A 16,150-nucleotide genomic window follows, 5' to 3' on the forward strand; every position below is an offset into this window, starting at 1 on the left:
GCACACGTAGTGCTTAATAATCGATCACGCACACTTAGTGCCATGTGATTTAAGCTCGCACACATAGTGCCATATAATTTAAATTCGCACACTTAGTGCCATACTTTTCAAGCTTGCACACTTAGTGCCAATCTTGTCACCGTGCCCATTTATTGCCCGCACATTTAGTGCCGAGACCAAACACTCTACGCATTTTACTACCTTTATACATTCAACAATGTCATCATTCCATACACATACATTTTATATACATATCATCTCATTAAACACAATTGCATAGGTATTATGATCATTTAAATCAATACCAAATACATGCTTAATGACTTACCTTGTGTTGGGTAAATAATCCCAAGTCGGCTACTCGATGACCTTCGATTTCCCCTTGTTGGACGCCTCTCCTTTAGGATCTTGAGCTTAGTCAATTAAATTAACCCATTCAACCACTTTGTAAAATATTTGTATCACACATTAAAATTTCATTTCATAGGATACACATGACAAATTCTTATCCTTCTACCCCATGCTTTTGAACTATTTGGTTCACAACCTTAGGCTATCACCCTATTGCCAACTATCCTAATCAAGGATAGTATCACAAGTGTGTACACCCATATGGCCGAATGTGCAAGATTAAATTCAACACCACCTATGTGCTTAATTAGGTGGCCGAATATACACAAGAACATTTAGCATTTGATACATTCGGCCTTAGCATAGATTTCATTAAAAGTCCCTATTAGCCACTTCACCATCAATTATCTCATCTACTTAATATTTCATACTTATCATGCTAGCCGAATATTACTTATTTAAGTTCAACACCCTTATATACCACACTAGCACCAAATATGATATCTAATTCTTCTCTTTCTCTTTTCATCAAGACAACCTATATCAACATTTAACTAATTCAAACCTCACCCTCTTAATGCCCATTATAGCCGAATGTACCAAGCATTTATCATTTTGCAACATGAATTCTATAGCATGGCCGAATACTCATGCACATACACACACAACAACAAGAACTCAATGACCTAAAAATCTCCTTTTATTAAACATTTGAACTCACTCCTCTTCATGCTTCCTTACAACAACATCAAAACACCAACCAAGAAAGACAACATCCATGGCCGAGTTTCATCTCCATCAAATAGCAAAACAAATCTAAACCATGGGCTAGGTAGAACTTAAACTAACAACTAAAACATGCATGCATCTCATGGAATATCATCAAACATACCTTAGTCTAGCAACCACCATAACCGATTTTTCTCAAGTTCTTCCCCCTTCTTCCCTTTCTTCTATTCGGCCAAGACAACCAAAGGATGAACAACCACTTTTTTTTTCTTTCTTTCTTTGTTTTTGTCACGGAAAAAAGGGGGGCATCCACACATATTATTTTTTTGTTATCATCATTTTCTTTTTCCATTTCTTTAATACTAACTTTCTTATTTTATTGTTTCCTACATGCATCACTAGCCTAACATGTTGGAGACATGTTTCCACCCATAGCATGGCCGACCATCATGCTCAAATTTGGCTAATTTGACATGCAAGGACAAACACTTTTCCACATGTATTAATAGGCCATTTAAAATTAGCCTATCATATTTCACCATGTCTCACATTGATCCCTATTTAATAATTTCTCATACAATTGGTAAAATTAGAGAATGAAACTTCCACATGTGCATGTACACACACAATAAGCATAGAATATAACAATTAATTATTTTTATGACTCGGTTTTGTGGTCCCAAAACCACTTTCCGACTAGGGTCAATTTAGGGTTGTCACACGGGTGTTGTCGAACGATTTCAACGGCTATTCGATCACTTTTTCCTTTCCCCTATCCAACTTTGATCCTCTAAGCTCTTGAGCTAAATCAAACAATTTACTTCCCAATCAAACACAATCATACGGCATTCATATACATTTTAGAACCAATTCATTTGAATCAATTTACTACTTATACATCAAAATTTCCAATACAAGTATTTAGCACCTATGCACTTAAACCGGATTTGCAAACACTCATAGACCATGTCCGAATACCTTAATTAACACCAATCTATAGCCCCTTGAACAATGAATTAAACCCATTCGATTAGCAACAAAAACTAATATTTAACAACTATTGTTTTCTTTTATTTCAAACATGCAGCAGACCAATTCCTCCACATATTACAGCACATTCAAATCAGCATTTACATCTTTGGAACAATTTGTTTTCAAGTTGCGTTTCAAGATCATTTATGCATTTAATTGTCAAATTGTTACGTCACTACTAACAACTGAAACTTAGTAAGAATAACATAATATTTTAGCTATTAAACTCAATTTATCAACCCCTATAACCATAACTTACCTGCATGCAAACATTGGAATTTAAACATAAGAATTTACAAAGTTTCCTTTGAAAAACTCACTCACAAGCACATCAATATGTCCTATTTTGGACAGCACAAGGCACAAAAATTATATCCCGCAAGAACACACTTAATAGTACTAAAATTTATTAGCTCATCACAACAAAAATCCATTCTTTTTAATCTCGTAATAACTCAATTAATTGGTCCTTAAACTGACAAAGATAATGCAACAAATGGGACTGTCCATACAACCCCAAATCGGCATGAAAATAGTTAGAATTTAGACTAATCATCCAAAGGATGTATGAACTTCCAAAGCAACATTGAACATACCTTAATCTAGTGAACCACCATAGCCGAATTTCTCCAAGCTCTTTCTCTTCTAGTTACGGCAATGAGGAGCAAAGATGAAACAACTTTTGTTTCTCCTCCCATTCACCACATGTTTTATTATTCTTAATACATTATTTTAATTTGTAAACTAGTAATGCTAATAGAAAAATACATATTATCATCAATGACCCATACCATGGCCGGCCACTACTTATTATAAATGGAAATTTTACATGCAAACCCATCATTTTTATAACATGCATTAATAGATCCTTATAGATTAACCTATCACATTTTAAAAGTGTCACACATAAGTCCTATTAACTAAATTCACATGCAATCGACTAAATCGAAGCTTAAAACTTTCACACATTCATATTCACATATTTTAGACAATAAATATCATATTCAAATACTTCGGTGACTCGGTTTAGAGGTCCCGAAACCACTTTTCGACTAGGGTCAATTTAGGGCTGTCACAACTCTCCTCCACTTAAGAAATTTTCGCCCCCAAAAATCTTACCGGTAAATAGGTTTGGGTATCGTTCTTTCATAGAGTTCTCGGCTTCCCATGTAGCTTCTTCGATCTCATGTTTGAGCCACAACACCTTTACTAACGGAACTCTTTTGTTTCGCAACTCTTTCACCTCACGAGCGAGGATACGAATCGGTTCTTCTTCATAACTCATATCGGCTTGAATTTCAACCTCGGAGAGATTTATTACGTGCGAAGGATCGGATCTGTAACGTCGAAGCATCGAAACATGAAAAACGTTGTGAATCTTTTCGAGATCAGGGGGTAAAATCAATCTATATGCCACTGGACCAACTCGTTCGGATATTTCATACGGCCCTATGAACCTCGGACTCAGTTTGCCCTTACGACCAAATCTGAGTATCTTTTTCCAAGGTGAAACTTTAAGAAACACTTTGTCTCCCACGATACTCAATATCTCTTCGTTTTAAATCCGCGACGACTTTCGACGATCGATGTGCCTTCGGACTTTCACGAATTATTTTTACTTTCGCTCGGCATCTTTAATCAAATCAACTCGAAAATTTTACTTTCACCGAGCTCGGTCCAAAACAATGGTGTACGGCATTTACGACCGTACAAAGCCTCGTAAGGTGCCATCTTAATACTTGATTGAAAACTATTATTGTAAGCGAAATCAATCAAAGGTAAATACCGCTCCCATGAACCACTAAACTCAAGGATGCAACACCTCAACATATCCTCGAGTATCTGAATTATCCGCTCGGATTGACCATCAGTCTGTGCATGAAAAGCGGTGCTAAAATGCAACTTGGTACCCAAAGCTTCTTGCAATTTCTTCCAAAATCGCAAGGTGAATCTCGGATCTCTATTTGACACAATAGAAATAGGTACCCCGTGTAATCTTACAATCTGAGAAACATACAATTCAGCTAGTTTATCCAATGAAAAATCCGTACGTACGGGGATAAAGTGAGCCGACTTAGTCAGTCTATCAACAACAACCCAAATCGCATCTTTCTTACTTGCCGACAATGGCAACCCAGATACAAAATCCATCGTGACTCGATCCCATTTCCATTCAGGTATCATGATTTGCTGAAGTAATCCAGTAGGCACTTGATGTTCCGCTTTCACTTGTTGACATATTAAACACTTCGAAACAAAATTAGAAATGTCTCGTTTCATACCATGCCACCAAAACTGACGTCTCAGATCCTTGTACATTTTCGTACTCCCCGGGTGAAATGACATTCGGCTACAATGAGCTTCGTTCAGAATCATCGAAATAAGTTCTGAATTTCTTGGAACACACAAACGACTTCGGAACCTCAAACAATCGTCATTGTCAAATTGAAACTCTGATTCCATATTCAAAACACATTCAGCCCGTTTTGCAACCAATTCATCATCGACTTTCTGAGCTTCACGAATTTGATGAATCAACAATGGTTTGGCCTTTAATTCAGCTACTAACACATTGTCGGATAGAACAAACAGGTGTACATTCATCGCTCGTAAAGCAAACAGTGATTTATGAGTTAAAGCATCCGCAACCACATGAGCCTTTCCCAGGTGATAGTCAATGACAAGCTCATAATCTTTCAATAACTCAAGCCAACGCCTTTGTCGTAGATTCAAGTCTCTTTGAGTCATCAAATATTTGAGACTTTTGTGATCCGAATATACATGGCACTTCTCACCAAATAAGTAATGTCGCCATATTTTCAAGGCGAATACGATGGCAGCCAGTTCGAGATCATGGGTTGGATAATTTTTCTCATGTGGCTTCAATTGTCTCGACGCATAAGCTACAACTCGACCTTCTTGCATCAATACACAACCCAACCCAAGTGAGGATGCATCACTGTAAATGACAAACTCCTTGCCTGATTCGGGCTGCACTAGTATCGAGCTTCATCAAATAAGTTTTCAATTGATCAAAACTTTTTGACATTTTTCATCCATTCAAACTTAACATCTTTCAAGTAGTTTCGTTATTGGTGTGGCTATCATCGAGAAACCCTTTACAAACCGTCTGTAGTAATGTAAGCAAGTCCCAAAAGCTCGATCCTCGAATATTTCTGAGGCTTCCAGTTAAGTATGGCTGAAATTTTGCTCGGATCAACTCAAATACCCGATCTGAGATACCACATGCCCCAAAAAGCTAACTTCTCTCAACCAGAACTCACATTTACTGAACTTAGCATATAACTGCTTATCCCGTAGAATCTGCAACACTAATCTCAGGTGCTCAGCATGTTCGGTTTCATTTTCCGAATAGACCAAAATATCATCGATAAACACAACTACAAACCGATCCAAATACGGTCTGAAGATCTGATTCATCAAATCCATAAATACCGCTGGGGCATTAGTGAGCCCAAACGGCATCACTAAAAACTCTTAGTGACCGTATCTCGTTCTGAAAGTAGTTTTGGGTATATCCGAATCTCGAATTCGCAACTGATAATAACCCGATCTCAAATCTATCTTTGAAAACACTGAGGCTCCCTTTAGTTGATCAAACAAATCATCAATACGCGGTAACGGATATTTATTCTTTATTGTCGCTTTATTCAGCTGACGATAGTCGATGCACAACCTCATGGTTACGTCCTTCTTGTTCACAAACAAAACTGGTGCACCCCAAGGCGAGAAACTCGGTCGAGCGAAACCTCTATCCATCAACTCTTGCAACTGAGTTTTCAATTCTTTCAATTCCGTTGGTGCCATACGATACGGAGCTATCGAAATTGGTGTAGTCCCAGGTACAAGTTCGATGCCAAACTCTACCTCCCGAACAGGTGGTAACCCCGGTAATTCTTCGGAGAAAACATCCGAATATTCACAAACCACTGGTACCGATTCAAATCTCTTTTCTGACTCTTTATTATCGAGTACGTATGCAAGGTACGCTTCACACCCCTTTCTCACATATTTTTGAGCTAAGATCGAGGATATTATTGTTGGCAATCCATTCAAAACAGTAGACTCAACTCGGATTATCTCATTATTTGCACACCTCAAATCAATAGTCTTACTTTTGCAATTCACAACTGTATCATGTACGCTCAACCAATCCAAACCAAGAATAACATCAAATTCATCAAACGGTAAAAGCATCAAATCGGCCGGAAAATAGGAACCTCGGATTACTAGGGGACATTTCTTACACACTTTGTCAACAAGTACATAACGACCCAAAGGATTCGACACTCTAATAACGAACTCAGTAGACTCAACAGGTAAAGTCGTACATACATAAGAATGAGTAGACCCAGGGTTAATGAAAGCAATCACATTAGGATCAAAGAGAGTGAAAGTACCGGTAATAACATCAGGCGAAGAAGCATCCTCGCGTGCACGTATAGCATAAGCTCTAGCAGGAGCACGAGCCTCAGATCTGGTTGTAGCGTCTCTAGATCCTCTCTGACCGCCACTAGAATTTCCCGTATTTCTAGATGGTCTACCTCGAGCAGTAGTAGCACCCGGTTTCCCACTTTGATTTACATTCTGTTCAGACAATCTCGGACAATCTTTAATAAAGTGGTCAACTGATCCGCACTTGTAACAGGAGCGGTCATGGAATCTACAACTCCCCGAATGCCATTTACCATAATACTGGCACTCTGTTCTGTCTCGACGATCATTTCCAACACTGGCGACCGAAGTGACTCGTGCACTCACAGGGGGTCGATCACGATCTCGTCTAGAAAAGCCTGAAGTGTCTCTAGATCGGCCTAAATCATCTCTAAATTTCTTCGATGACTGTTGAAAGGGCTTCCCAAGATCTCTTACTGAAACTCCTTTGCTCCCATATCGCTTTTCTTTTCTCCTCATCGAGCTCTTGACTTTGCAAGCTCGCTTGACAAGTACCACAAATTCTCCGATTTCTAAAATGCCAACATACAGACTTTATATTATCGTTCATCCATCTTGAGCGTTACACATCACAGCTTCTGAAGAAATGCATTCTCGTGCGTACCGGCTAAGCCTTACAAACTTTCGTTCATAATCAGTAACCGACATGGAACCTTATTTAAGTTCAAGAAATTCTTTTCATTTTTGATCAATGAACCTCTGGCTGATATACTTTTTTCGAAACTCGGTTTGGAAAAACTCCCAAGTTACTTGCTCTCTGGGCACAACAGAAATCAATGTATTCCACCAATAGTAGGCAGAATCACGTAGCAAGGAGATCGTACACTTTAGGCATTCATCGGGTGTGCAAGATAGTTCATCAAGTACCCGAATAGTGTTGTCCAACCAAAATTCAGCTTGGTCGGCATCGTCGCTCTCTGTAGCTTTAAATTCAGTAGCCCCGTGTTTTCGAATTCTGTCAACCGGGGGCTTATTTAACCTTATCTGGTCAATTACCGGAGGTATCGCATGTGCAGGGGTTGTATTAGTCGGGAATGGGGGTTGTGGAACAGCCGTATTAGTTCGAATGTATTGGTCGAACCAATCATTCATCACGCTATAAAAAGCCTGTCTAGCTTCATCATTCTGATTACTAGCAATAGGTTGAGAGTCCACCGGCGCTATCCCTTGTGCGGGAGCAGGCGCTACACTCTCACGATCATCAGCTACCGCTCGATTGGGATCGGGATCCATTACTATAAACAAACACATTTTTAATTGTTAGAAATCACCACACTAGCAAATAGACACACAATGGCATGTATAGCTAGACCCGAACGTATTACGGTAGTCCTAGAATCGACTAAACCGTAGCTCTGGTACCAATTAAATTGTAACGCCCCGTACCCGATACCGTTGCCGGAGTCAGACACGAGGCGTTAACGGACTTAATTCATTCATTTACACAGATCATTTTAAAATTTCCAGATAAGCTGGATAACTGCGTCACTGTCACCTTAAAAATCATATCTCGAGTTCCAAAACTTGAAAACTGATTCCGTAAATGTTCCCTGAAACTAGACTCATATATCCATCTACAGATTTTTTTCTAGAATTTTTGATCAGGCCAATTAGTACAGTTTATTATTTAAATCTCCCCTGTTTCAGGGTCCGACTACTCTAACCTTCATGCATTACGACTTAGATATCTCCCTGTACAGGGCTTCAATACTTATGTCGTTTGTTTCTAATGAAACTAGACTCAAAAATAAATCTGTACATATAAAGAATGACTTCTAATTATCTCTGGTTAATTTATGGTGAATTTCCAAAGTCAGAACAGGGGATCCAGAAATCGCTCTGGCCCTGTTTCACAAAAACTTAAACATCTCATAAAATACGACTCATATGGTCGTTTCGTTTCTTCCATATGAAAATATACTCATCAAGATTCGATTACATAATTTATTCATTATTTAATTACATTTCTACTATTTTTAGTGATTTTTCAAACTCACATCACTGCTGCTGTCAGCATCTATTTTACGGTAAATTTCACCTATTTCAAAGTTTTCCGTGATTCAACTAGCCATTTGACATACATAGCACCAAATATGATTGTGATTAACCATTCCAATGGCTAATCATTGCCAAGCATTTCCACACCACTCAATAACCATATATACAAAACGGTTATAATGCTATGCTCAGAATATATAAGCCATTTTCGCATGGCTATCCGAATATATACATTACCAAAAAGGTACTTAATTAACAACAAAGGTCAGTCTTATACATGCCACTATCGAAGTTCAACTAAAAAAGTACCAAAAGGGCTTAGATAGTGTGGAAGACTTCGACTTTGACAATCCCGAGTCCGATAGCTGACGAACAAAATCTATAAAATAGAGAATTAAAGAAACGGAATAAGCATTTAATGCTTAGTAAGTTTTGAGTAATGAAATTAGTTACGACTAATGTATAACGTTCATATGGCTAAATGAATAATTTCATATATGCATATTCTCAAAATCATACTTACTTCACGATTCACCCAATATATTCATACACAGGGTATCAATCCTAACTAAAGGCCAGAAGTTCGTTAATCAATTGAGCGAATACTATTTAAAATTAGCCTATCATATTTCACCATGTCTCACATTGATCCCTATTTAATAATTTCTCATACAATTGGTAAAATTAGAGAATGAAACTTCCACATGTGCATGTACACACACAATAAGCATAGAATATAACAATTAATTATTTTTATGACTCGGTTTTGTGGTCCCAAAACCACTTTCCGACTAGGGTCAATTTAGGGTTGTCACACGGGTGTTGTCGAACGATTTCAACGGCTATTCGATCACTTTTTCCTTTCCCCTATCCAACTTTGATCCTCTAAGCTCTTGAGCTAAATCAAACAATTTACTTCCCAATCAAACACAATCATACGGCATTCATATACATTTTAGAACCAATTCATTTGAATCAATTTACTACTTATACATCAAAATTTCCAATACAAGTATTTAGCACCTATGCACTTAAACCGGATTTGCAAACACTCATAGACCATGTCCGAATACCTTAATTAACACCAATCTATAGCCCCTTGAACAATGAATTAAACCCATTCGATTAGCAACAAAACTAATATTTAACAACTATTGTTTTCTTTTATTTCAAACATGCAGCAGACCAATTCCTCCACATATTACAAAGACATTCAAATTAGCATTTACATCTTTGGAACAATTTGTTTTCAAGTTGCGTTTCAAGAGTCATTTATGCATTTAATTGTCAAATTGTTACGTCACTACTAACAACTGAAACTTAGTAAGAATAACATAATATTTTAGCTATTAAACTCAATTTATGAACCCCTATAACCATAACTTACCTGCATGTAAACATTGGAATTTAAACATAAGAATTTACAAAGTTTCCTTTGAAAAACTCACTCACAAGCACATTCAATATGTCCTATTTTGGACAGCACAAGGCAGCAAAAATTATATCCCGCAAGAACACACTTAATAGTACTAAAATTTATTAGCTCATCACAACAAAAATCCATTCTTTTTAATCCTGTAATAACTCAATTAATTGGTCCTTAAACTGGACAGCATAATGCAACAAATGGGACTGTCCATACAACCCCAAATCGGCATGAAAATAGTTAGAATTTAGACTAATCATCCAAAGGATGTATGAACTTCCAAAGCAACATTGAACATACTTTAATCTAGTGAACCACCATAGCCGAATTTCTCCAAGCTCTTTCTCTTCTAGTTACGGCAATGAGGAGCAAAGATGAAACAACTTTTGTTTCTCCTCCCATTCACCACATGTTTTATTATTCTTAATACATTATTTTATTTTGTAAACTAGTAATGCTAATAGAAAAATACATATTATCATCAATGACCCATACCATGGCCGGCCACTACTTATTATAAATGGAAATTTGACATGCAAACCCATCATTTTTATAACATGCATTAATAGATCCTTATAGATTAACCTATCACATTTTAAAAGTGTCACACATAAGTCCTATTAACTAAATTCACATGTAATCGACTAAATCGAAGCTTAAAACTTTCACACATTCATATTCACATATTTTAGACAATAAATATCATATTCAAATACTTCGGTGACTCAGTTTAGCGATCCCGAAACCACTTTCCGACTAGGGTCAATTTAGGGCTATCACAAGCATTGTATGGTCGTAAATGTCGGATGCCATTGTATTGGACTGAACTCAAGGAAAATCAAATTTATGGAGTTGATCTAATAAAAGAAACGAAGAATAAGTGAAAGTGATTCGAGATTCTTTGAAAGCTGCATTGGATAGACAGCAATCTTATGCGGATTTGAAACGAAAGGAAATCGAATTTCAAGTTGGTGATAAGGTATTTTTAAAAGTGTCTCCATGAAAGAAAGTTCTTAGATTTGGATGGAAGGGCAAGTTAAGTCCGCGTTTTATTGGACCGTATGAAATAATTGAAAAAGTTGGACCAGTAGCTTATCGGCTAGCAGTGCCATCTGAATTATAGAAGATGCATGACGTGTTCCACGTATCTATGTTACGTTGGTATCATTCAGATCCTTCACATATAAATTCACCGACAGAAATTGAGCTATGATCGGATATGACTTACGAAGAAGAACCGATTAAGATTTTAGCTTGAGAGGTCAAACAACTAAGAAATAAAAATGTCACTCTCATAAAAGTATTGTGGCAAAAGCACGGGGTAGAAGAGACTACATGGGAACCTGAGGAAACTATGAGAAATAAATACCCACACCTATTTACTGGAAAGATTTCGAATTAGGGCCAAATTGGAATAGTGGTTTCATGACCACAAATCTGAGATAGAAATAATTATTTTATAATTATTTTAAGGTTTATGATATGATTGCATGATTGTGTGAAAATGTCGTGACGAAATTCTATGCATAAAGTGCTTAAGTTGATATTAGGAACTAAATCGAATAATTTACAAAACTTGTATTCTAGAAGTTTTTAGGATGAAATTGCTTTGGAAAATTAATGAGGAGGCCTTACATAGCAATTTGACCAATTTCTAAAATTTTGGACAAAAATGGGCTTGTACATAAAAATTTTCAAAGAAAGGTATTAAGGGTATTTTAGTCATTTTGTAATTAAAATTAATTAAAAGGGAAAATAAGGTCAAAATGTGTTCATCTTCTCCATGCCTTGGTCGAATCTTACCTCTCTCCATAGCTAGGGTTTCTTCAACTTCCAAGCTTTATAGTAACTGATTTCAAGCCCCGTTTTTAATGATTTTTATGTTTTTGAAATCCCGGTAGCTCGAATTAACTTATGCTAGCAATAATTCAACCTAGGGTTCATATTTGGAAAAATACCCATAGGTGAAATTTGTGTATTTTGGTGTTTTATGATAGAATATGAGGTTTTAAATTATGTTAGACAACTTGTGCTACTCGGTTTTAAGTGAAAACGAGAAAAAAAGCTTAATTGGTAAAAATACCTAATAGTCATAAGTACATGTTAGAGTGTGAATTTGATATTGCCATAGAAGGGAAAAATGATCAGCATGTCATAAAACATAAGAAAATAGGATGAGGTTTAATTTACGAGCCTTGGGGAAAAAGTAAAAATATGTAAAAGTTTAGGGGTAAAATGGTAATTTTGCCAAAGTTCGTACTAAGGGCTGTTTTGATGAATATATGTATTAAATAAAATTAATTTGAAATTATAGATCAAGAGAAACGAGATTCAAGTTGCGATCAAGGGAAATACAAAGTTTACGAGGAATAGGCTCGATTGCTAATATTTTGTATCGAGGTAACTTCATGTGTAAATAAGGTAACATAATTTTTATTTTAAGTGATTTAATGATATTTGTATGATATGATATTTATTATCATGAAGTATTGTGCTTTGTGAATTATTATTTGGTAATACGCAAATTATGTGAATAATTTAATAAGTATGAGATGTTAGCAAATATCGATTTCTATATTCTGAAGAAGGCAATCAAAATGTGTAATTGAAAAGAATCCCGTTTGAACCTTGGGAATATATTAGGGTACAAGTGACATGTCACTAGGATGGTTGAGTTCTGAACTCGTTGAGTTGAGTTCGAGTTCGTGAGATGTAACTAGGCATCCGAGCTCGTTGAGTTAAGTCCGAGTTCATTTATGGATGCGAACACCCGAGCTCGTTGAGTTGAGTCTGAGTTCATTTATCGATGGGTTACATGGTAGCTTGGCTACATAGATTTCAAAAGCTATTGAGCTTGTTTAGCTATGAGTATAGCACTTATGTGCACATTATCCGTGTATCCGAAATCATGTTTCGATGTGGTCAACGGGAGATCTCTAATAGAATAAGGAGAATGCCTAATACGAAGGTGACATGTTGGTAAGTGTGATGAATAAGAAAATTTGACAGGTATGTGTTTAAACCCTCGGGTTGAGAACTTGGTATGATGAAATTGTAGTAAGATATTAAATGCAAATGTAACATGAATGTCTTGGTGTTGTTTATGCAAATAATGTTTAGGTTGAATGGCATGATTCTGTTACTTGTTATTTGCATGTGAACTTACTAAGCATTTATGCTTACTCCCTCATTTTCCTTCATTGTAGTTTTGACAAGCCGGCTTGAGAATCGAGATAGGTCGAAGGCTCGTTCACACAATCGAAAGACCTAAATTGGTAAAATGGCTTGTATATTTTGAGTGTGGCATGTATAGCAATATACTCACTTTGTATAAATGATCATATGATATGGTTATGGTTTGGTAAGAAAAGGGTTCGTAAATGATTAGCTATTGGAATGGCTAATCACGTTTATATATGATAACATGTATGCTTTATGTCTTAACTAAACCATGAAAATCTTGGAATGGTAAAGTTGGCCATAAAATAGAGTCATAGAGCAACAGTGATATGAATTTGAAAAAATCACTAAAAATAGTAGAAATGGAATTAAATGATGAATAAGTTATGAAATTGAAGCTTGATGAGTCTATTTTCATATGGATGGAACAAAATAGGTAAATGAGTTATATATTTTGAGATATTTAAGTTTTGGTTGAACAGGGTCATAGTGGTCTCTGAATCCCCTATTCTAAATTTACAAATTCACAAAAAATTGTAAAAACATAATTAGGAGTTTTATCTTACATGTATGAAATCCTTATTGAGTCTAGTTTTATGACAAAAAAACGACATAATCATTGAAAATCTGTATAAGAAGATATCTGATTCGTAATACATAGGGGTCAGAGTAGTCGAACCCTAAAATAGGGGAGACGTTAACTAATAAATGGTACTAATTGTCTCAACCAAAAATTATAGAAAAAAATATAGTACATATATATATGAGTTTAGTTTCATGGAAAAATTTACAAATCAATTTTCGAGTTTCGAAACTAGAGATATGAATTTTTAAGCGACCATGACGCAGTTGGCCAGCTTGTCTGGAAATTTTTAAAAATAAATTGTTTGAGCTGTTTAATTAATGAATTAAGTTTAGTAACACCTCAAGCTTGACTCTGGCGACGGTCTCGGGTGTGAGGGCATTACAGAATTGAGGAGATCTTCAGTCTTGATGATGAATCTCGCTTCTGAGATGGATCAATTGGCTTCCTTGGGGTAATTCCTTACCCCCCTTCTCTGTCTTCCCTTTTCTCCTCCTCTAGTGCATATTTATAGTCTTTGGAATCCTAGAAACCCTCCAAAGTGGCCTTTTTTGAATTGGAATTAACTTGGGCTCAGCAGGGACACACCCGTGTGATGTGATTTCCAGGCCGTGTTCGATCCGTTAAATTGCACATGGTAGTGTGCGTCAATGACCAGGCCGTGTGAATCGTGAAAGCCTTGGTCGACACCCTCAAAAGACACGGGCGTGTGAGCTGCCCGTGAGGCAAGGCTTAGGCTGTGTCATCTTCTCGATTTGGTCCGTTTTGTCCCTTTTTGGCTCGTTCTTGGCTCCTTTTGACTCTTGGTGCTCTCTTGAGTACAAAACATGAAATTAAAGCATTAGGAGCATCGAATTCACCAATTCTAATGAGAAATCATCGAAAAAATGCATTAAACCTGAGGTAAAAATATGTATAATTTACGGTTTATCAGGGCCCAACCTTTAGCTGTGGGCCGATGCATTGACTGGATCGCGCTTGAACAAGTCCAGTTGGCTGACGATGTACGAGCACTCCTGACAACCGATCCATGGGACCTCTTCTTTGCGATTATTGAACCGACGTACCTTGGGCTCACACTTGAACTTTGCTCAACATTCCATGCTCAAGACGTCATGACCAACTTCGATGATCCTGGAATAGTCCAGTTCTGTCTCGGCAGTTTAATTTGCCAGTTGAGAGTTCTTGAGTTTGGTATTGCTTTGGGTCTATATTCAGAGGAGTTTAGGGATGAGAACGACCTCGACACTCTCCACCGCCACATCCACTACTCTCCCTCGAAGTGCTGGGACGCCTTGGTCCCCGGTTCAGCCACTACGATCCTAGCCGCTCTAAGGCATCGACTCTCTCTCCGTCCTTGAGGTACTTACACGTCATCTTGGCCCACACATTGACAAGCCAGCGAGAGAGCATCGGCGACGTCAACACTCACGACGCCTACTTTCTATGGAGCTTGGCAAACTGGCACGTCTTTGACCTCGTGTACTTTATTACCCTCGCTATTCGCCACCAGACGGAGCGAGATTGAAGGGTGTCATCTCCATTGGCCTCTACGTGACTTTACTAGCACGGTACTTCGGGCTCCTCAACATAGTGGCCCAATCACCCTCCCTCACTCTTATTGGCCAGATGTCTCCACAACGCATCCCGAGCATGTTACATATGAGGATGATTGAGAAGCACCGAGGAACCCACCCTCCTTAGTATCGCCTCGCCTAATCAGCCGATGAGGGAGACCCCAAGGACATTATTTGTGACACCCTTAATTTGACCCTAGTCAAAAAGTGGTTTCGGGACCACAAAATCGAGTCATAAAAATAATTAGCCATCATATTTTATGTTTATTATATGTGAATATGAATGTGTGAAAGTTTTAAGCTTCGATTTAGTAAATTGCATGTGAATTTAGTTAATAGGACTTATGTGTGACATTTTTGAAATGTGATAGGTTAATCTATAAGGGTCTATTAAAGCATGTATTGAATATAATGGTTTTGCATGTCAAATACCCCTTTTTGTTAATAGTGGCCGGCCATGATGATGCCATATATTAAAATATGTATTATATTTTAGTTAAATGGTTATTACTTTATATAAAAGAAAAAAGAAAATTTTGGTTATGTTTTTGTTCTTCTTGCCGTGAACTAAAGGAAGAAAAAAAAGGGGGAAAAGAAGCTAGGCATTCGGTCTTCTACTTGCTTAATTAAGGTAAGTTTTAGGTAAATTCTTGAGATTTTATGAAATTTTAGTTGATGGATAGGTCTTTGATTGAGTCCATGTGTGAATTTTGATCCTTGTGGTGATTTGGGCATTCGGTTAAGGTAGGAAACTTAGAAGATGATTTCTATTCCTTATGTTTTATGAGTTGGGAGCTT

The sequence above is a fragment of the Gossypium arboreum genome, chromosome 7, assembly GCF_025698485.1.
Source record: "Gossypium arboreum isolate Shixiya-1 chromosome 7, ASM2569848v2, whole genome shotgun sequence".
Taxonomy (NCBI): domain Eukaryota; kingdom Viridiplantae; phylum Streptophyta; class Magnoliopsida; order Malvales; family Malvaceae; genus Gossypium; species Gossypium arboreum.